Source organism: Mustela nivalis, assembly GCF_964662115.1.
Source record: "Mustela nivalis genome assembly, chromosome: 15".
Lineage (NCBI taxonomy): Eukaryota > Metazoa > Chordata > Mammalia > Carnivora > Mustelidae > Mustela > Mustela nivalis.
In genome coordinates this window covers 20,772,620-20,794,792 of record NC_139034.1, presented here as the reverse complement: position 1 = coordinate 20,794,792, position 22,173 = coordinate 20,772,620, and the positions used below count along the sequence as shown (strand labels likewise).

Sequence of the window (22,173 nt, the reverse complement as noted above, 5' to 3'; positions counted from 1 at the left end):
TTTTTTTCCCCACTTACATGAGGTATCTTAGTATATTCCAGTTCTGGGAGACAGGAAGTAGAATAGAGGTCAATCAGGGGCAGGGGAAAATGGGGAGCTCTTGTTTAATGGGTCCAGGGTTTCAGTTTTACAAGACCAAGAGTTCCAGAGATGGATTGTAGTGATGGTTGCACAACAGGGTGAACATACTTAACACTCCCAACTCTACATTTGCAGAAGTTTAAGATGGTAAATTTTTTTTTTTTTAAAGATTTTATTGATTTGTCAGAGAGAGAGAGAGAGAGCACAGGCAGACAGAATGGCAGGCAGAGGCAGAGGGAGAAGCAGGCTCCCTGCCGAGCAAGGAGCCCGATGTGGGACTCGATCCCAGGACGCTGGGATCATGACCTGAGCCGAAGGCAGCTGCTTAACCAACTGAGCCACCCAGGTGTCCCTAAGATGGTAAATTTTATGTTACACGTTTCTTACCAGAATTAAAAAAAAAAAAAAATAGATGAAGAGGTTTCTCCTACTAGCCCTAAGCATATGAGATTTCATTATATTCCCAACAACAAACTTTCGGTTGTGAGAGGGTTTACCCAGCATGACAAAAGAACCAGTGTGCTCAGAGCCAGCTGATCTGCTGCCAGAGTCGCTCAGAGAATCCTCCGCGTCTCATAAGAGGAACCCACCGCCCACATGCGGTTGCCGCTGTGGAGACAAAGGTCATTTTCAGCCCCACGGCCGGGTAACACGTTGTAGACACTTGCAGCTCTCCAGCTGTTAAGATTTGAATGAGGTAAATGACCATGATTGGCCTTTCACCGCCAGCATTTGTTCCCAGTGAATCATCATCATTTGACCGAGGAGCCAACTCAGCAGCTTTTTGGGGGAAAAAAAAAATTCTGTCCATTCTCTTTCAGCCCCAGATGCTCTGAGTCAGTATTTTGGCACTGGGAGTGGAAAGCAGCGAGTGATGGGTGGGCCTTTGGGGATCTACCGGGAAAGGAGAACTCTGGGAACTGTACCACACTCCTGCACGGACTGTTACGCATCTGTCAAGCAGGGGCAGTGGCTGGCTGGCAGGCTCCTCACCCGAAGGCATGTTCTGTCTGGGTGTCTTAGTTCTGAACCCCCTGTGACGATCCCTTGGCATCCCGTAACTTCCAGGACGCCTCCGTGGTTGGTGCCAGGGGTCCTCGATCATGGGATGAATTATCTGGGTTCTAATTGTCATTGAGCAGTCTCTCAGCACTTGGTTTATAAACCTTGGACCACTGCCTTTTCATGCATGAGCCTGTCTCTCAGCTGGACCCTGGATGTGGCTTGCCCCTTTTTGTGGCCTCATTGCTTAGCAGCAAAGATTGGGTGTTGGAAAAGGTTCAGTAAATTACAGAATTCTGAGGGGCTCAGAGTCCTCAAAAACAGGTATAACTAAGGCAAAGAAGGCAGTCTTATTAGGCTTAGATAAGACAGTATACATAAAGCTTTTAGTACTGTGCATGGACTAGTATTATAGGTCATAGATATGTATGGTGTTTGGGAATTAATTTGACTTTAGAACTCTCTTAGAAGACAATATGTTATTCTTTTAATTCATGCCATTCTCACTTTGTAATCATTTTTCATGGAATGGGGGCATTTAAAGAGAAAAAAAAAAAAAATCCCTGGCCCAGAAGTCTGATGTAATCGCTCTGGTTGAGAATGTTCAACTTTCTTGGGGTTCTAGTGACACCATGTGGACAAATATATTATACATCGTCTAGCGTTATTTTGCTGGTTTTCAAATTGCATTGCATTGGGAAATGGCAAATTATTTTGCTATGTATTATTTCCAATTTTTTCCTTCTTAAGTATCATCTTGTTTTAAGGAGTAAGGTTAAAAACTGGAAAACTGGTTAGGAAAGTAGGGTATGTAGACTAAACTTAAGAGAGACAGGGAATGCTAAATCGTAGGAAGCCAAAAATCCATTGTCGGGTGGGCACGTGTTTTCTTCATGTATTATTTGTATCATGTAAATACAGTGATATATCTGAAATGGACACCAATTTATTATGAATCATTAATACAAGTCATTATGATTTCATAGTCTCTGTTTCATATTATGTACCTCAGTCTGCCCCGGGGCTGGCACTTGAGTTCTCACAAAATTATTGGCAGGGCAGTTGGCCTGCGGTGTAGAATGGGTTAACCTATTCTCTGAGTTGTTTCTAAATTCCTTCTTCCTTCCTTGACCTTCCTCATGGGGAAGAGAAATGAACACCTCTCTGTCTTTTCTACATGCCTAGGATGACATCTGGGCATAGAGTAAGTCATCAAACATAGAACCATACTCATGGGCTTATTATTGCTTTAGTTACTGAAGAACAGACCAGTCTGGGTGAACCGGATTTTTCTAAACCCGCTCATTTGTTCTTCTCGACCCCTTTTTACCTTGTCTCTGTCCGCACCTGTCTGTGGCTGTGTTCTGACCTCATGAGGGTTTCCTCTCTCTTGTTACTCAAGGTGCCCTGGAGAATAAAAGAGATATAGGTCCTCAGAACACATGTGGTGATCAGTATTCAATGAATGCATTTCTAAACTTCAATCAGCAATCTTAATATTGGAGTCATCAGAGCACTATGCTCAAGTCATTGGTGTTTTACAATCCTCCTCCATCAAAGTGTAAATGGTTTATCAGGAAGAGGTCCTCAGACACATGACTCCTTTGCTTGCTCTCCGGTAACTTATGTGGGGTGGGCTGTGAGTGGCTAACACACCTTTCCCTCCTGCCAGTCCCCCATGAAGTGCAGAGGGAAAACTTGTTCGATCTGCTCAGACACTTTTAGGGGGACCAGAACCAATTGGAAGTTACAAAGAACATGGTTTTGCATCTGCCTTCTTGGCATGCACGGAGTAGTTTATATATTTGGAACAGCTAATATCTGAACTCATATATATTTATGAAATACAGCATCTTTTATTTGTCATTTTGTAAATATCTGGAGAAAGTGTGAATTTCACAAATGAGCCTTTTTGAATATTACCGACACAACTCTTTAAATAGTAATATCCAGATTCTACTAAAGACCCTTCTCCAGCTTTGTTCATTGTTTCAGGACGTTTCACTGATGACTGATTGGCTCATTGGAACTGCCTGAAAGAATCGTGTAGTACAATTTCCAACAAAGCCTCATTCAGAGCCTAAGAGAAGTTGAAGTACTGGGAGAGCCTTTCTTACTACCACTCATGGAATTTGGCCTCAGGCTCATGGCTAAAGGTTCATCAATAACAGTGCACAGAAATGTCGCTGAGGCTGTGAGGGAGAGGAGGTAAACACTCTGCTAGCCTTGCACTGTGCTGATATAGGAGAGGCATCCCAGAACTTTCTTTTGGGCTCTGTTGCTGCACCACCCACCTGCTTTACTTATCTGTGCAGTCATTCCTTACCCACTGGGCCCCTCCTGTCATCCTGGGACTGACCAGAGCTAGTCAGGACAACTCCTCCCTCTTCTACTCCAGCCTCGAAACTCATCCCTTTCCCTGCTTCAGAAAGAACCTTTTCCATGTCTCCTCCTTTGGGGGCCTAGGGAAATGATTGACTTAATTGGATAAACAATTCATGCTATAGGGTGCCTCAGGGGCTCCCTGGAAGGCTGTCTCCTTGTCATTAACAAGACCGTGTCCCAGTTAACCTACTGGTGCCACTCTGGGTGGGGAGACTCAGGCTGGACTTGTGAGGCCCCCCAACACGTTGCAGGAAGGAACACTTCAGGTTTAAGGCTGGTGTCCATTGTGAAAATTTCCAAATCACATTGAATAAATGGCCACTGACTCTCAGAGTAGATAGGGCTTCCTGCCTAGGTGAGTCGGCACAAGAAGGGCTGAGAAAGGTTGCCTCAAATGACCTTAGACACTGGGTTTCCACTTAGGCCTTGTATGAAATCCGTGAAGTGATTTCAGTTGAGTCAGGCCAGAGCAGTGGAAAGAAAGAGAAGAAACATAAGCAGATCTGTGTGATGCTTAAACTCAGGATATCAAAAAGCAAGCTCCCCTCTTGCTCATGGGTTACAGACCTCCCTTCCCTTTTTCCAGTTTCAGAACCATTTTATACAAAGTGACAGTGTCCACACTCTGGTAGAAAATGGGGTAGGGGTCAGAGTGACAGCCGGCTCAGGTGTCCCTGGCTTCACCTTTGAGTTTGTTGACAAGATAGGTTCCCTGGCACTCCTTCACATACTGTGTGGAGCGGGCATCATCTAGAAGTGGTGACTAAACATCTTGATGTCACATCCCTGCACTTCTGTGCCCTTGTTCTTCACAGCATGCAAGGATGGTGCCCTGATGGGCTGGATGCTGTAGTTAGTGGGGTCTCCAGCCCCATGTAGGTCAGAGCGCTCATCTCCTTGGTCATCTCTGGCTCTCCACCATGGCTCTTATGTGTCCTTTCCTGTGCAAGCTCCCACTCACCCTGATCCCTGACCTCTTTGCCCCTTGCCTGGCCCACACCGTAAGCCCCATCTGCCTTTTCTGTTCCTGTTCCTGGCTGGAGAGGTAGTTAATGATGGAGACTGATGCCTTTCAAAGCTGTGGTTTTCAACCAAAGTTGACTTGAGATATGCCCTGAATCAGCCTTTGGGCATGGAGCATTTAGTAAGGATTGAGACCCCTAGGGTGAGTCTCATGGGATCATACACAGCTTCTGTGCCCTTGGAGACATTACAGAGCCTCTTCCTCATGGCCTCACTGCAGACCAAGGATGACACCTGCCTCATAGGACTGTTGGTTTAAATTAGATGATTGTGATAAAGTTCTTACTTCCATGCCTGGTGTATTTGTGAGCTTGGGCCGCTGGGACAAAGTACCAGAGACTGAGAATTTATATCCTCATAGTTCTGGAGGCTAAAAAGTCCCAGATCAAGGTGTTGGCAGGGTTGGTTTCTTCTGAGCCTCCTCTTCTTGGCTAGGGGATGGCCATCTTCTTTCTCTGTCTTCTCATGATCTTTCCTCTATATGTCTGTCCAAATTTACGCTTCTTATAAGATCACAAGTCAGATTGGATTAAGGCCCACCCTAATGACCTCATTTTAATTTAACTGCCTCTATAAATCCCTATCTCCAATTACAGTCACATCCCCAGGTAGTAAGAAGCTACAACTTCCACATACCAGTTGGGGCCAGGAGACACAGCTCGGCCCATAATACATAATATATACAATGTGCTCAATAAATATTTTCTCCTGGGTAATTATTCTGAACTTCATCACTACTTCTACTTATTATTTAAAAAAAATTTTTTTTCTGTTTCAATTTGCTATTTGATATATGACTTTTTCTTTCATTTTACTCAGGGGTACCAGAGCATAAACTCATTCAACTTCCAGACTGTTCCTCATTCTCCCTCCCCCAAAAACCTTATGTACATTTCCTCCTTTCCTTTCAGTCTCAGAAAGTGAGGTTTGGCTCTTCCTACCCCAGGCTTGCTTCTACCCCTGGGTGCCCTTGGTCCCTTTTCTGTGGGCCAGCTATTGCTCCCTCTTCCTTGTATCTTCAAACTCCTAACCTCTTCTCCTTCATTTTAGCCTTCGAATGTGTTCGTCCTTGCACACACGTTTCCTTGGCACTGCCTCCTTCTATCTGTTGAGCTCTCTCTTCCTTTCTTATCCAAGTCTTTGAAGAAAGTTTCTATATTCATTTTCTTCTGTTCCTCATGTATTTCTTCATTTTATGGAGCACCTTCTCTTTGCCACGCATGGGGCAACGTGTTGGGAACACAGTGATGCCCATTTGTAGTCCCAAGACAGAGAAGGAAACAGATTGTCACCATTTTGTGAGGTTTGTGCCCTGGTAAAGAAGAGCCCAGTGAGCCCTGTAGGAGACATGGGCACATCCAGTCCAGTCAGGGAGCGACAGAGGTGTTGGGAAGAGCTTTCCAGAGGAAGAGAGCCTTGAATCCAGAGGAATTAGGTGGGTTGTGGGCATGAGGAGAGGTCTTTACTACAAACAAATGGACTTGGGTTCCTCTGGGTGGGTAGAGTTTTCTCTTCTCCCATTTACTCCTCAACTCACTGGACTGTGCATGTGCTACTCCATTGAAGGGATTTTCGTGGGGTCCCATTGGACCCATAGGTGGAGTCCAGAGGATTTTTTATGTTTTAATCTTGCTTGACCATCTCTTCTCCCTTGGCCCCATGCCCATTTGGCTGTCCTCAGCCCTTTCACATCTTTCTTTTGCTGTGTTCTCCATGGATATTTTGGGAGTCGATGTGGGCAAGTGGGTTAGTAATGATATTCCCAAGAGATGGGGAAGAGCAGGCACTGGGTGGTGGGAAAAATCATGCATTTATTCAGTTTGGGGACTGCGAGTCCTATGACTGGTGATGTTTACTGGACAGAGGAGAGAAGGGAAGGGGTCAGACTTATAGCAAAAGGTGGAACGTTACCAGTTTATAGAATGTGTGCTCGAGCCCCACTCAGCCTCCCTTTACTTTGTCCCTTATGCCTAATTAACCACAACGTTCTTTTGTTTTTGAACTCTGGCCATCTTTTGAAGCTTCCTTCTCATTTCCATCTTTACAGCAGTATTCATCATTGCTTCCTTCCCAAATCTGTTTCAGTGGCACCTACTGCTCCCCCACCTCCCGCCCCTGCCACCTACTACCTCCATCTCCCTGACATCTTTGTAAAATGCCACAGGTGGCTGGTCACTTCTTTGCGTTTGGCAACCTACAGTAACTCCGCAACCCACACCATATTAATATGGAATGCCTCTCCCAGGCTTTCTTGAACCTTCATAACCTGGCCTCATCCTAATTATTTGCCTATAAATTCATTAGGAAATACTTATTGAGCACCATGTGTGTAGCTTTGAGCTTAAGGCCTTTCTCTCTCTCCCTCTCCTGCATTCCCTCCTTCATTCCCTCCCTGTCTACACAGACAGACAGACAGACACACACACACACACACACACACACACAAAATACAAGCTGAGCACTTAGAAGGCAGTCAATACCGCATGTCCAAGGATTGATAGATCTGCATGACTGATGTATGGAGGAAGCATTTGCCAAAAGTTGTTTGGGGGAAAAAAATAAAGGTCCTAAGGGAAAGAAAGGGGAGAAGAATGTGGCCCGGGTTGTGGGCAGGATCAGGGCAGAGGTGTGCTGGTGCCAAACCAAGTGAAGGGCAAAACCTGTAGAAACACTTGAGCAGTGGGAAGGAGATAGGCGTCCAAGTCTGTGGTCAGCAGTCTGTGGATAAGAATTTTAATAATGTGGATGAAAAAGGAGACTCTCCTGAGAGTGCAGTAATGAAGAACTGGAAGGATTTAGTCTAGACCTCGAAAGGAAGTCCAAGGTAAGACTATTATTAGAAGATAGGCGTAGCTTGTACCTGGATCGCTGTCCTGGTGCCAAATGGGAGCGACATGCAATGGTGGGATTTCACCCCTGTGTCCTGTAAGCAGCTCCAGAACCCAGCACTGGGCCCCTGGGAGAGCGCCTTTATTATGACTTCGCCATCAAAGCACACGTCTCCTGTCTCCTCACCTCTCGGGGACTTTCATCAAGGTCCGAGTCTGCTTCGCGGCCATGTCGTTCAGCGTGCGTGTGTGCGTGCGTGCGTGCGTGCGTGCGTGCGCGTGCGCGTTTTGTCCCTGACTGATGGTAGAGCTCCCATCTGGGTCCGGGGAACCCCCTTTGGCTCCTTTCCCTCCCTGTCCATGCTCCAGCTACACTGCCGTCAGTTGATTATTCTCTGCCCGCCTCATTGCAGACGTCGCGCAACAAATTGTGGAAAGAGTGGAAATCCTATCATTTCAGTTGGCTGTGTGAGCTACAGGAGGCCGAACAGCTGGATTTGACCCACTTTTCTTTTTAACCGAACTCAGCGTATTCCTGGCACATTTGCTTTTCTTTACCCTACTGGGAATATAAATTGTTTCTCCATGACTTGGGAGCCCTCCTTGTAGTTCCATTCCCGTGGCCTGAAAGCTTCCCATACTGCCCAGTCTCGTCTCTGCGCTGCCACTGCCCTCTATGTAGCCTGAGGCCCATCAGTGACATCTGGGGCCCTGAAATGGGCCACCCCTCACCTGCTTCCCTACCCTGCCAGTTCTCGCCTCGCTAAAACACCTCTGAAATTAACTGTTTGTATCCTTTGGCCAAATATTAGAAGTAGGATTATTGGGAGCCGTGAGGCCTGGTCGAGGGCATTGCCCCACTAGGTTAAGGTTTGAACTAATGCAGGCCTAACCCTGCGGAGGGCGGAATCACCCCACAGGCAACTGCCAAGGGCCTGGTAACCCTGCAGATAAGCATGGTCTGTAGTCTCTTGCCTTTTCCTCTGATCCCCATATCTCAAATAAAGAGCCCCTTGCTAATCTGCCGCAAACATCTCTCAGGCTTGTGGGCGGGAGCAACTCCAAGGAGATAAATTATTCTGTACCTAGGACGATGGAGAACTTTAAATATGTACCGCAATAGGCAGTTTCCTACCTAAATTGATGTTTGTCCAAGGCTTTCACAAACCGAGCCATTAAAATACACCCTGCCTCCTACAAAGGTAACACCTTCTCGTTCCTACTTCTCCCCTATATACTTAGTTTCTTCAGAAAGCTTCTCGTTTTCCATTAACCTATCTCTTGTTTTCCGACAGTTCTTTACTATCTAGTTTATCCCTAAAGCTCCTCGTTTTCCATTAACCTATATCTTGTTTTTCTGCAGACCCCAGAATAAGTTACCAAAAAACACACATTTGTGCTACCTCCCATGGCTTTCTGAGGGGCCCATCCTTGGCACCAGTCTGTACCATTATGGCTTAACTCACATGTGGTGAACAAAAAGAAATTATCTGATGAGTGCTTGTAACCCCGTATCCCAATTAAACTGCCTATATAAGAAGCTCGATAATCAGGGGCGCCTGGGTGGCTCAGTGGGTTAAGCCTCTGCCTTCGGCTCAGGTCATGGTCTCAGGGTCCTGGGATTGAGCTCCACATCAGGGTCTCTGCTCAGTGGGGAGCCTGCTTCCTCCTCTCTCTCTGCCTTCCTCTGCCTGCTTGTGACCTCTCTCTCTCTCTGTCAAATAAATAAATAAAAATCTAAAAAAAAAAAAAAAAGAAGAAGCTTGATAATCAGAATAAAATGGAGATGCCTGACTACTGACCAGAACTTGCTGTGTCACTCTCCCATTCACCTCGCTGATACCACCTTCAGGGACACCCGGACCTGCCAAGGCTGGACCCCCGCATAGGATTGTTTGGGAAATTCCTACCTTTCAAAAAAATGCAAATACCATCAGAGGCCTGTTCACATATTTAAAGAGAAGTAAATTGTCTCTAATGTGGGAATGTGGATCATTTCAATCTAATATTGCTCTCAGCGAATTTCTGGAGGAAGTCATGGTGAATTTTTTTTTTTTTTTAAACTTGCCAGGAAGACCAGCAAAAGCTGGGAAAGCTAAGCAGTTTTATAGAAAACAAAAGTGAGGGGTTTGGTCCCCTGAAGGGAAGGAAAAGGGGATCTGTATGTGGTGAGACAGGTCTCAGACAGTGACGTCATAACCGATTTTGCTCCTGTCACAGCAGAGTGAGTGTGGGTTGGGTGGAGGCAAACACTTCTGCAGCTAAGAGGGACCCCGTGAGGAAATGTCCAGGCTCTGGTGCCCAGACTGTGTCCATTATCCGGGGCTGCCTCTGTCAGTTACCACAGACTTGGCTTCAAACAAGAGAAATTCATTCTCTCACAAATCTGGAGACCAAACGTCTGAAATCAAGATGTCAGTAGTGCCATACTTTCTCCAAAGGCTCTAAAAAGAGAATGCTGCTTGCCTCTCCCAGCTTCTGGTAACTCCAGACATTCCTTGGCTTGTGACCACATCACTCCCCACTTGGTCTCTGTCTTCCTATGGCCTTTCCTCTCTGTCTTCTCCGCTGTCTCTAGTAGGGACACCTGTCTCTGGGCTTAGGATGGATAATACCAGGTAATTCAGAGTGATCTCATCTCAAGATCTGAAATGGGTCCGAATAGGGTCTCATGCACAGTACTGAGGGTTAGGATTTGGACATGTCTTTTTCAGGGCCACCACTCAACCCACAGCACAGTCATGACTTCAGACACTCAAATTATGTGTCCCAAATGTTAATTCCAACACTAAACTCCTTATGGGCATAGGAGAAGTAAAAATTCCTTGAGGCACTGCTCATTTACCTGGTGTGATGATGTCCCCACTTTTACTTTCTTTTATTTTTTTAATTTTTTTTTTTTAGAAACCATTTTTATTAATTTTTTATTTTTTTATAAACATATATTTTTATCCCCAGGGGTACAGGTCTGTGAATCACCAGGTTTACACACTTCACAGCATTCACCCAAGCACATACCCTCCCCAATGTTCATAATCCCACCCCCTTCTCCCAAACCCCCTCCCCCCAGCAACCCTCAGTTTGTTTTGTGAGATTAAGAGTCACTTATGGTTTGTCTCCCTCCCAATCCCATCTTGTTTCATTGATTCTTCTTTTACCCACTTAAGCCCCCATGTTGCATCACCACTTCCTCATATCAGGGAGATCATATGATAGTTGTCTTTCTCTGCTTGACTTATTTCGCTAAGCATGATATGCTCTAGTTCCATCCATGTTGTCGCAAATGGCAAGATTTCATTTCTTTTGATGACTGCATAGTATTCCATTGTGTATATATACCACATCTTCTTGATCCATTCATCTGTTGATGGACATCTAGGTTCTTTCCATAGTTTGGCTATTGTGGACATTGCTGCTATAAACATTCGGGTGCACGTGCCCCTTTGGATCACTACGTTTGTATCTTTAGGGTAAATACCCAATAGTGCAATTGCTGGGTCAAAGGGCAGTTCTATTTTCAACATTTTGAGGAACCTCCATGCTGCTTTCCAGAGTGGCTGCACCAGCTTGCATTCCCACCAACAGTGTAGGAGGGTTCCCCTTTCTCCGCATCCTCGCCAGCATCTGTCATTTCCTGACTTGTTGATTTTAGCCATTCTGACTGGTGTGAGGTGATATCGCATTGTGGTTTTGATTTGTATTTCCCTGATGCCGAGTGATATGGAGCACTTTTTCATGTGTCTGTTGGCCATCTGGATGTCTTCTTTGCAGAAATGTCTGCTCATGTCCTCTGCCCATTTCTTGATTGGATTATTTGTTCTCTGGGTGTTGAGTTTGCTAAGTTCTTTATAGATTCTGGACACTAGTCCTTTATCTGATATGTCGTTTGCAAATATCTTCTCCCATTCTGTCAGTTGTCTTTTGATTTTGTTAACTGTTTCCTTTGCTGTGCAAAAACTTTTGATCTTGATGAAATCCCAATAGTTCATTTTTTCCCTTGCTTCCCTTGCCTTTTGCGTTGTTCCTAGGAAGATGTTGCTGTGGCAGTGGTCGAAGAGGTTGCTGCCTGTGTTCTCCTCAAGGAGTTTGATGGATTCCTTTCGCACATTGAGGTCCTTCATCCATTTTGAGTCTATTTGTGTGTGTGGTGTAAGGAAATGGTCCAATTTCATTTTTCTGCATGTGGCTGTCCAATTTTCCCAGCACCATTTATTGAAGAGGCTGTCTTTTTTCCATTGGACATTCTTTCCTGCTTTGTCGAAGATTAGTTGACTGTAGAGTTGAGGGTCTATTTCTGGGCTCTCTATTCTGTTCCATTGATCTATGTGTCTGTTTTTGTGCCAGTACCATGCTGTCTTGATGATGACAGCTTTGTAATAGAGCTTGAAGTCCGGAATTGTGATGCCACCAACGTTGGCTTTCTTTTTCAATATCCCTTTGGCTATTCGAGGTCTTTTCTGGTTCCATATAAATTTTAGCATTATTTGTTCCATTTCTTTGAAAAAGATGGATGGTACTTTGATAGGAATTGCATTAAATGTGTAGATTGCTTTAGGTAGCATAGACATTTTCACAATATTTATTTTTCCAATCCAGGAGCATGGAACATTTTTCCATTTCTTTGTGTTTTCCTCAATTTCTTTCATGAGTACTTTATAGTTTTCTGAGTATAGATTCTGTGTCTCTGGTTAGGTTTATTCCTAGGTATCTTATGGTTTTGGATGCAATTGTAAATGGGATTGACTCCTTAATTTCTCTTTCTTCTGTCTTGCTGTTGGTGTAGAGAAATGCAACTGATTTCTGTGCATTGATTTTATATCCTGACACTTTACTGAATTCCTGTATAAGTTCTAGCAGTTTTGGAGTGGAGTCTTTTGGGTTTTTTACATATAGTATCATATCATCTGCGAAGAGTGATAATTTGACTTCTTCTTTGCCGATTTGGATGCCTTTAATTTCCTTTTGTTGTCTGATTGCTGAGGCTAGGACCTCTAGTACTATGTTGAATAGCAGTGGTGATAATGGACATCCCTGCCGTGTTCCTGACCTTAGCGGAAAAGCTTTCAGTTTTTCTCCATTGAGAATGATATTTGCAGTGGGTTTTTCATAGATGGCTTTGATGATATTGAGGTATGTGCCCTCTATCCCTACACTTTGAAGAGTTTTGATCAGGAAGGGATGCTGTACTTTGTCAAATGCTCTTTTAACTTCTAGCATTTCACTGTAGACCCTGAGAAATTTAAACTAGAGGGTTTGCATTGTGTTGAACTGGTGAGGACTGTTTTCTTTCTTGTTGGCTGACTGGTTAAGACTGCAGGTGGGAGAAGGTCTGGGGTTTGGGTGGTCTGTGCCATTCTGAAAAGAAAGTTCTTCTGTTTGTTTTAATTTTTAGATTTTATTTATTTATTTGACAGACAGAGGGAGAGAGCACAAGCAGGGGGAATGGCAAGCAGAGGGAGAGGGAGAAGCAGGCTGCCCACTGAGCAAGGAGCCTGATGTAGGGCTCGATCCCAGGACCCTGGGATCATATCTGAGCCGAAGCAGACCCTTAGCTGACTGAGCCACCCAGATGCTCCTGAAAAAAAACTTTTTCTGCGGTGTGCGTGGAAGGGCAATAATTTGCAGAGATGTCCTCTGTACTTCATGTGGGTAAGGTGGCTTTTTTCCCCTTTCTTATTTTGCTCTTTTCACTCAGTAAGGAAGGCTGAGGATCTGTACTCTACTGAAAAACTAATTTGTGACTCAGAAACTTGGTGTGGCACTAACCACACTTGCAACCCACCTATGTAAGAGAAGACCGTCAGCCGTCCCCTATTATACCTGTGTTTCAGAGAAATTCCAGTAGATTGACAGCCATGTGGGCCATAATAGAATGTCCTCTGTCTGTGCTCAGTATGGCAAGCTATTACTGTGAATTTGACTTTCTACCAAGTACCATAGACACTGGTCATCGCAAATAGGAGCAAACTCATCTTGTGCTTGGGAAAGGGAAGCAAAGGGAAAATCTGCCAGGGAAGCTATGAACAGAGGCACTCTTGGCAGATGCCTGAGGGCCTTAAGCTCCCCACAGGACAAACTGTATCCCCACATCTTTCCTTTCAGACTGACCCCTTTCAACGCAGTGGTGGCAGTGCTGCTGTGGGAACTGTGGGAGGTGTTCATCAAATTTATTTCCTGGTGCTTTAAAAGGGAGAGGGTGCTTTCGCTTTTGAGATTTAAATAGAAATGTTTCATTCCCTCCAACTATATATATATTTTTTTAAAGTTCACAGAACCTTAACAACTATGTCATATGGTTTTCTTTTCTTTTCTTTTCTTTTCTTTTTAAGATTTTATTTATTTATTTGACAGAGATAGAGAGATCACAAGTAGGCAGAGAGGCAGGCAGAGAGAGAGGGGAAAGAAAAGGAGAGAGCCCAACGTGGGGCTCGACCCCAGTACCCTGAGCCGAAGGCAGAGGCTTAACCCACTGAGCCACCCAGGTGCCCCTGTCATATGGTTTTCTTATTAGAACTTATTTTGCAGCTTTGACTACAGTTCGGGAATTGCTTTTCTTGCCAGTATCTTTTTTTTTTTTTTTTTAAGATTTTATTTATTTATTTGACAGAGAGGTAGAGACAGATCACAAGTCAGCAGAGCAGCAGGCAGAGGGAAAGAGAGAAGCAGGCGCTCTGCTGAGCAGGGAGCCTGATGCAGGGCTCCATCCCGGGACCCTGGAATCATGACCCCAGCTGAAGGTAGCCACTTAGCCAGCTGAGCCACCCAAGTGCCCCTTTGCCCATATCTTATAGCCATGTTTTATTATCATCCAATATTTATATGGTTAGGTATTTGCTCGAAATGTCTAGTTCAATCATTCAGACCTGTGGAGGCTGTAAGCATCTGTTTTCCTTCTTTTTCAGACTCATATTTTAATGTAAGAAGACTGTTATCTCTCAGAGAACTGTAGGGAGGTGTAGATCAAGTTCCCACTTGGCGGCTCCCCCATGCCGGCCAAGAGCAGAGGTTGTGTGGTTCAGCAGACTTCCAGAGCAGCACGTGGGGACACAGCCTTCTGCTTCTGTTTCTTCGAGATCACACTTGAAAAGACTACTCAGACTGTTATTCATATGTCTTCATGATTTTGAAGTGAAAGCGTCGATTCCAGATTCTAGAATGTGCACACTAAATCCTACCTTTTATGGGTCTCTAATGCCAGGGCTGAAATACAGTGCGACTAAACACGGAACAAAACAACATAACACAAAAATTACCAATGAGAGAAAAAGAATAATCAGTGCAGAGACAGGGTGAGAACACAAAGAGCCTGTCTCAAAGTAGGTGCAAAGCTTATGTCCAACTTTCTACAGCTCCTGGCTGGCCTTCAGTGACCCGCTTTATACATAACCCTGAAGAAGTCCCTAAGCCCACCCCTGAGCCAATGGCATTCCGTTCTGGAGCCCTTATTTCAGTAAAATTTTCTTTAAAATTTTATTTATTTATTTGTCAGAGAGAGAGAGGGAGCACAAGCATGGGGAGAAGCAGGCTCTCCACTGAGCAAGGAGCCCAATGCAGGACTCGATCCCAGGAACCTGGGATCATGACCCGAGCTGAAGGCAAACACTTAACTGACTGAGCCACCCAGGAGACCCTGGAGCCCTTGTTTTAAAAAAACAAAAAACCAAAAAAAAACCCACACAAAGCTCAAACCTCAGAGCAGTGGTTGTGGTCCTCTGTGCCTAAGGGTCCTTTAATCAGGTAGATAAGGAGCTGATTCCTGGGCCCCATCCAGCAAGGTGAGTTGACAGCGCAGGAAACTGACATTATCCAGGAGTCTATAGGAAATGCTGATACACATTTTAGAGAATCTGTGACGGGAAGAAGCTGTACGGCCTTGGGGAGCCGGTCTGGAGTTGACTCAAGGGCGACCAGAATTAGCGCCGGGGCGAGAAGTGTCTTCTCACCTCCTTCCAAATTGTCCTCACTTCACCTTGTTGCCTGGGAAGTTTTCACAGTGAAAGATGTGCTTAGCTTCATACGCTTCCTTTTCTGAAAGTGCTGACGCTGGAGGGGATGGAGGGGCAGGGGAACAGGAGCATTCACATTTAAGATAGATGTTCCCAGTCAGTTTTCTTCCTTTCCTTCCTGACTGAGAGGTGCCTGAGGGGAGCCCCATGGGCCAGGTCAGGGCAATGGGGGCAGGGGTGCTAGGCCCACGGGCCCTGGACGGGAGATGGGGTGTCCAGGGGTTGGCGGAGCATATAAAACAATACCCCCTCAGATGCCTGTGTCAAAGCTGTGTAAGCTGCTGCTCCAGGATATGGAGAAGGTTCTGTGGGCCTCTGCCCTCCTGTCATAGGGGACCACTTTTCAATCCCCGGAGCATGGTTCTTGTGGTGTATTCACAGACCTGAATTCTGAGGGGTTTTGGGGGTGACCCCGATGCCTCCTTGAAAATGTGATGTGTTTTTAACAGGGATGCAGCTCTGCTCAAGGCCATCAAGGCAGGCCTCGTGTTCACTTCGTTGTCCGAATTATAAGGTGCCAGGAGCAGGATCCCACACACATTAGCTCATGCAAATTGGAGCTTAGTAAGATACAGAAAAATCACTCAGAACACAACTGTGGAGCTGTGGGCTGGCATCAGGGGGTCTGGCACTGAGAGCTAGTTAGAAGAATCACACTTTGTGTTTTTTCTCTGCCCCTTTCTCCTCCCCACTCTCCTGCATACACTTTGTCTGTCTCCTGCATCACCTTCCCTCTCACCTTCCTGTTCTCTCTCTCTTCCCACACTTTGCTCATTCTCCTGCCTCCCACCTCCACCCCTGGGTTCCAGCTCTGCTGTGGACCAGCCCTGTGATTCAGCACCTTTTAGCCTTGGTGGTCATATTCTGAATTAAGGAGATGCTGACACCAGGGCTGGAAAGCTATAGAATTAGATAAAACAACACCGTGCCCTTGATCACATTGGATTCTCAGTCAATGCTACCTCCTTTCCTGCCTTTGAGATTTTCAGGGGAAGAAAGCCCAGCAGTTGTTAAAATCATTTTATGAGTTATGTTTATTTTAACATTCACTCACTGGCGGCTGACCATTTAGGTCAGCCCGGGACTCAAGGGTTTTTTGGGATATGGAGCTTTCAGTGGCAAAATCTAGTAACAGCCTTCTCTCTTGGGAAGCCTGGACAAGTCAGTCACTTTTTTTTTTAACATATACCATCTTGAAAAACACAGCTTTCCTTTATTATTAATTTGTTTTTGTCTTTCTCAATCATAAATAAATCGGTGAAACTTTTCCTTATATATATATATATATATATATATATTGCTTGCTGAGCATAACCACTATTTTGTCCAGCAGGTGGGGGTATACTAATGTTTCCTTGGAGGCCAATTTTTTTCTTGTTTGGTAAAAATATATGTAATATAAAATTTACAGTTTTAGCCATTTTTAAATGTATGGTTCAGTGACATTAAATACCTTCATGTTATGTAACCAGCACTACCACCCATCTCGAGAACTTTTTCATCTTCTCTAACTGAAATCCTGTAGCCATTAAACAATAGCTGTGTATTTTCCTCCCCCAGACCCCAGAACCACCACGATTCTACTTTTTTAGCTCCAAGAAATTGATTATTCTAGGTACTCATGTAAGTGGAATCATACCATCTTTAAGACTTTGTAACTGGTTTATTGCACTGAGCATTATGTCTTCAAGACTCATCTATGTTGTAGCATGTGACAGTCTTTCCTTTTTAAGATTGATTATTTTCTGGGGCGCCTGGCTGGCTCCGGTGGGTTAAAGCCTCTGCCTTTGGCTCAGGTCATGATCCCAGAGTCCTGGGATCGAGCCTGACATAGGGCTCTCTGCTCAGTAGGGAGCCTGGTTTCCGGTCTTTGTCTCTGTCTCTCTGTCTCTCTGTCTCTCTCTCTGCCTACTTGTGATGTCTGTCTGTCAAATAAAATAAATAAAATCTTAAAAAAAATAAGACTGATTATTCTCCGTTGTATGGATATGCCGTATTTGTTCATTCATTCTTCGGTTGATGGACATTTGCTTTATTTCTGCCTTTTGGTTGTTGTGAATAATGGCTGTGTCCATGAGTGTGCAAATATCTTTTCAGCTCTCTGCTTCTACTTCTTTTGAGTAGATACTCAGAAGGGAAATTGCTGGTCATATAGTAAGTCTGTGTTTCCATGAGCGGGGAACCCCCATACTGTTTTCCACCAGGGCTGCACCATTCTATATTCCCACAGGTAATGCACCCCTTACGGGTGGGTGGGGGCTTGTAAACAGGAATTGAGTGTGGGTTGATTCTCAGTGGTCTTGATTGATTCTTCCAGTCGGTCCTTATAGAAAAAGAGAACTATATGGGTTTTGAACTAGGAGGAAATTTCAAGGTTTCACTGAATAGGAATTTTTCTTTCTGTGCTTTGCACAGCAACTGGTAAACTAAGATATATAGAGAGAAAGATATACAGATATATAAGAACATAAGATTATATATATAGATCTATCTTCTTATATTTTGTGTGTGTTTGTGTGTGTGTGTGTGTGTGTATCTTATCTATCTATATATATCTTTATATTAACCGGGAAACATCACTTACAAACAAAAGTATAAAATTTAGCTAAAAAAGAGCATGTCAGTGTCAGACGGAATTAGGGCTGTGTGTACGCAGTACAGAAGCTCCAGATGCTGGTGTTAATTCAATTAAATTGGAGTCAGAACAAGGAATGCGTGTCAGTGATGGATTAGCTTGTCGTATGGATACAAATGGCCAGTGCTTTCCTAGCCTAGATCATTGGCCTGAACAGAGTAGCAAGGTATTGGCATCTACAGGATTATTCCTATGATGCTTGCTGAAAGGCAGTTGTGTGTATTTTTTTTTTTTAATTATTAGCAGTATGAGTAACACATTCATGAAATACCTACCTGTATTGAGGAGACTGCTAGGTTCAGAATGATTAACAAACTACACCAGCGATGTAAGACCTGGTTATGTGAAATATAGGAACTTACTGGTTTCATGTCAAAGCAGTCCAAGTTGTGACTTACATTAGAGGTCAGCAAACTTTTTCTGAAAAGAGCCAGAAGATATTTGGGGCTTTCTGAGTCATATGGTTTCTGAGGTAGCCACTCAACTCTGCCATTGTAGTGCAGACTATAGGGAAACAAATGAGCATGGCTGTTTTCCAATAAAACTTTATTTGTGAACACCGAAATCGGAATTTCACCTGCCACAAAACGTCATTCTTCTTTTGATTTTTTTTTTTTTTCAATTTACTTTAAAATGTAAAAACCATTCTTAGCTCATGGACTCTCTAGAAACAGGCAGCAGGGACAAATCTGGCCCAAAAGTCTCAGTTTACAAACCACTTGGAAGACATAAGAATGTTTATCTTTGATGCTCACATTTTTGTATGTGTAGAAAAACTTGGATGCAAAAACGTTAAGAAGTATGTTCTGGCAAGTCATTAGTGAAGATTTAAATTTACGATATGAAGATAAGTATTTCCAGCCACATGCCTCAGTGTAATTTGGTTAGCTGCTTATAATGGCTTCAAGGCGGCAGAGGTTTAGGTAGCAAAGTGAACTGGTCAGATAGGAGAGGAATGCGGAGAGTTTTAAAACCCTGGTACTGTCTGTGAATTCTTAAATCATGCATTCATATAATTTGCAGGTTCATTTCTTCTTTTACAAAATGTTTGCTCCTGGAATTCTTATAGTTTCATTGTTAGTGAAAGTGGTTTCTTTTCTTTTCTTTTCTCTTCTCCCCGCACCCCCCAACCCTGTATTTTAAATTCTTAAAACCTGGCACTTTGCAGCATTATTCCTTTGAATGTCTTTAGTTCTGTAATTTTACACACCCCCTTATAATCTAAATTTAATTCGTTTTCAGAAGTTCTTTACAGAAAAGGACCCATAATAAGTCGTGATCATTCCCAATTATCTTCTCATAATTTGATACAACAGAATTTTACTGCTTTCTAAAAAGTATTTCTTAATTTAAAAAAGACTGGTACCCCCAAGTTTAACTTTATAAAACAGTAGCCATAATTTAACAATTTCCTAGTCTTAGAAGTATTTTCATATCTTTAAAAAAAAAATGGTTCTTCCCAAGTTGTTATAATGCTGCAGTGATAATTTAACTATTTCACAGTTCTAGAAACACTTGGAACATTGAAGTTTTAAGCTTATCATTGACTAGAATATGCCACATTTTAGTAATAACCTTTCACTTCTCAGCATAAAATCAATTCTTCACAGTCACATCTTCCTACTCATAAATCATGCCCAAAACAAAGCTTCCTATTGGTATCCTACCCTAACAAAACATTCAATGAGCATCTAATAAATTGTAAAATCAATGATATTTTCATTGTTCCCCACTAGCATCACTCTAGAGGGCCCTCAGTCTGGTGATAAACATGCCTTTTATCTTTAGGACCTTGGGCATATTATGCTTGCAGTAAACATTTGCCTTCCCAGTTTGTCTATTGCTTGTGGTTTTTTCTAAATCTTGAGACATTGTTGCCATTCATTTAATATAATCCCTCTTTGGAGAAGACAAAACGGCAGCCAAAAGACATCAGGATCCCACAAGAACGATTCAGACCAGGGTTAAGGCAATCCAGTTGTGATTCAGCTCGGTCTGAGGTCGTGCCTGTTACCCACTTGTTCTTGGGAAATTGTCATGACTCGTTCTGTCTTCGAAGTCAAGGAGGTGCCCCATAAAGGCTTTCCTGTCCTTAATACTCTATCCTGCATAGATAATGTAAAACAACTGGCTGAGAATGAACAAAGCAGAAAAGACAAAGAGAAAATAAGATTCTATATGATCCAGGGTCTGCACAACTCTCATACAATGAGGAATTGGTCATTGTGGCCTCAGAGCCGACTGGCGTACGTGAGAAAGGAATCAGAACCATGTGTTCGCCTTTCTTTCAGGTTAGTACAACATCTATAATATTTTAATAAAATGTTCTAGGCTTAGAGTTTGTCTCTAAAACTCTCTAGAACTAAACAATAGAAAAATGAAGCTATTGAAAGTTGATGTTACTAAAAAAAATCTTCAGGTTAAAGTTTAAACAATAATGTTTTGAACCTTCCTTCTTGAACGTTCCTTGTAGTCAAAGTGAGATGAGTGTGTTTTGTGGGAAATGTTTATGTAATTCTATATTTTTGTGGGCATGAAAGATATACACCTGTAATAAAGTACCACGAAGTGGGGGGCTTAAACAGCCAAAATTTATTCTCAAAGTTCTGGAGGCTAGAAGTCTGAAATCGAGGATCAAGCAGGATTGATCCTTTCTGAGGGCTGTGAAGGAGAATCAGTTCCATGATTTACTCCTAGTTTCTGGTGGTTTACTGGCAGTGTTTGGCATTCTTTGACTTCTAGGAACATCACCCCGATCTCTGCCTTCATCATCACATGGTGTCCTTCCTACGTGCATGTCTGTTTCCAAATGTCCTCTTCTTAGAAAGCCAACAGTCAGTTTAGAGGCCCACCCCATTCCAGCATGACCTCATCTTAACTAATTACATCTCCAATGACCATAATTTCCAAATAAGGTCACATTTTGAGATCCTGGGAATTAGGATCTCAACATATGAGTTCAGGAGGGAGGCATAGTTTAAACCATAGCAACACCCCTCACTGAGACAGTGTAGAAAATAACTATTCATTCTGTTCACTGAAAAGATTCATACAAAGACATTTCTTGAACTCAAAAAATACTGTTAACAGTTCATGTGTTTGGACACTGCAGGGCAGTGTAACCCTGCAAATAATGCAGAAAGAAGTTTTTAGCTCGTTTCAGAAATTAAATTATGGTGGTGGCTTTGTTTAAGTACATTGAATGAGAATAACTGTTGTATATGGTGATTTTAACCTTACTTCTCTCTGAAGAGCCTAGGAATAGGGGCAGATTTCAAACTCGAAGTTGTCTAAGTGACACATAAGGAGAGGACCTCAGTGTCAAGGTTCCTGTTGAACGGTTATGCCTCTTTCATGGTTTTGAAGCTGTGAACGGCTGCTCTTCATGGCAGTTCATGCTTAGATTTCATGTCCCTTAACATCAAGGAAGTGGTGATTGGCATGGACAAATGTTTCAGCAGGGAGGGAATGTTTAGTCATCTACTTGTCAGGCACTTGAAAAGAATATGATTTTCAGAGGATGTAAGGAGATAGCTTATATTAATAGAGCTATTGCATTGTCCTCTTCACATATGAAAGAAAAATGGATAATACACAGAGGGAAAGAGAATGTTATTTTCACGCACTTTGGTTAGTGTTGATTGCAATTCTAATGTCTTATGTTTGTCTGAAGTCTGACATCCTTTAGATGGGATAATTTTCAGCAGAAACGCAGTACAAGGGGAGACAAATGAGGAATTGCTGATTTATTCTGCCTTCTAGTCCATGATCATTGACTTCTCTGAGTGTAATCTTGGAAGTTTATGCTTCAACAACATTAACTTAAGGCCTGTATACTGTTTTTTGCCTTTTTTACTAAACACTTCCTCTGCCTGCCACAGGACCGCACATTGTCTCAGTGAATTCTTTCTGCTGTCCTGTGGGGTGGGGACGATATTATCCTCATTATCCATATGTAGAAAAGGAGGTTTCCAAATGTTGAGTAATTGACCCAAGCCACCCAGCGAGTAATTAATGGAATTGAGTTTTAAACCTGACTTTCTCTGGTTCTAGAGCTATTAGGCAAAGCTGTTCAAGGCCACTATAGTCTTTGAAAGCCCCTATTATATGCCTTTCTGTACTGGTGCATTGTTAAATGAAAACTAGAACATTAGAAAGTGTAAACATGAGTATGTTCTCATCCAAACATCTAGAGAATCTCCCTGTGCTAGTA

The 22,173-nt window shown here is 43.3% G+C and overlaps 1 protein-coding gene across 8 annotated transcripts in view; it reads left to right on the top strand.

Moving 5' to 3' along the window:
• Window positions 1-22,173, top strand: part of DCLK1 (doublecortin like kinase 1) — a 352,644-nt gene that overhangs the window by 150,557 nt on the left and 179,914 nt on the right. The window lies entirely within an intron of this gene.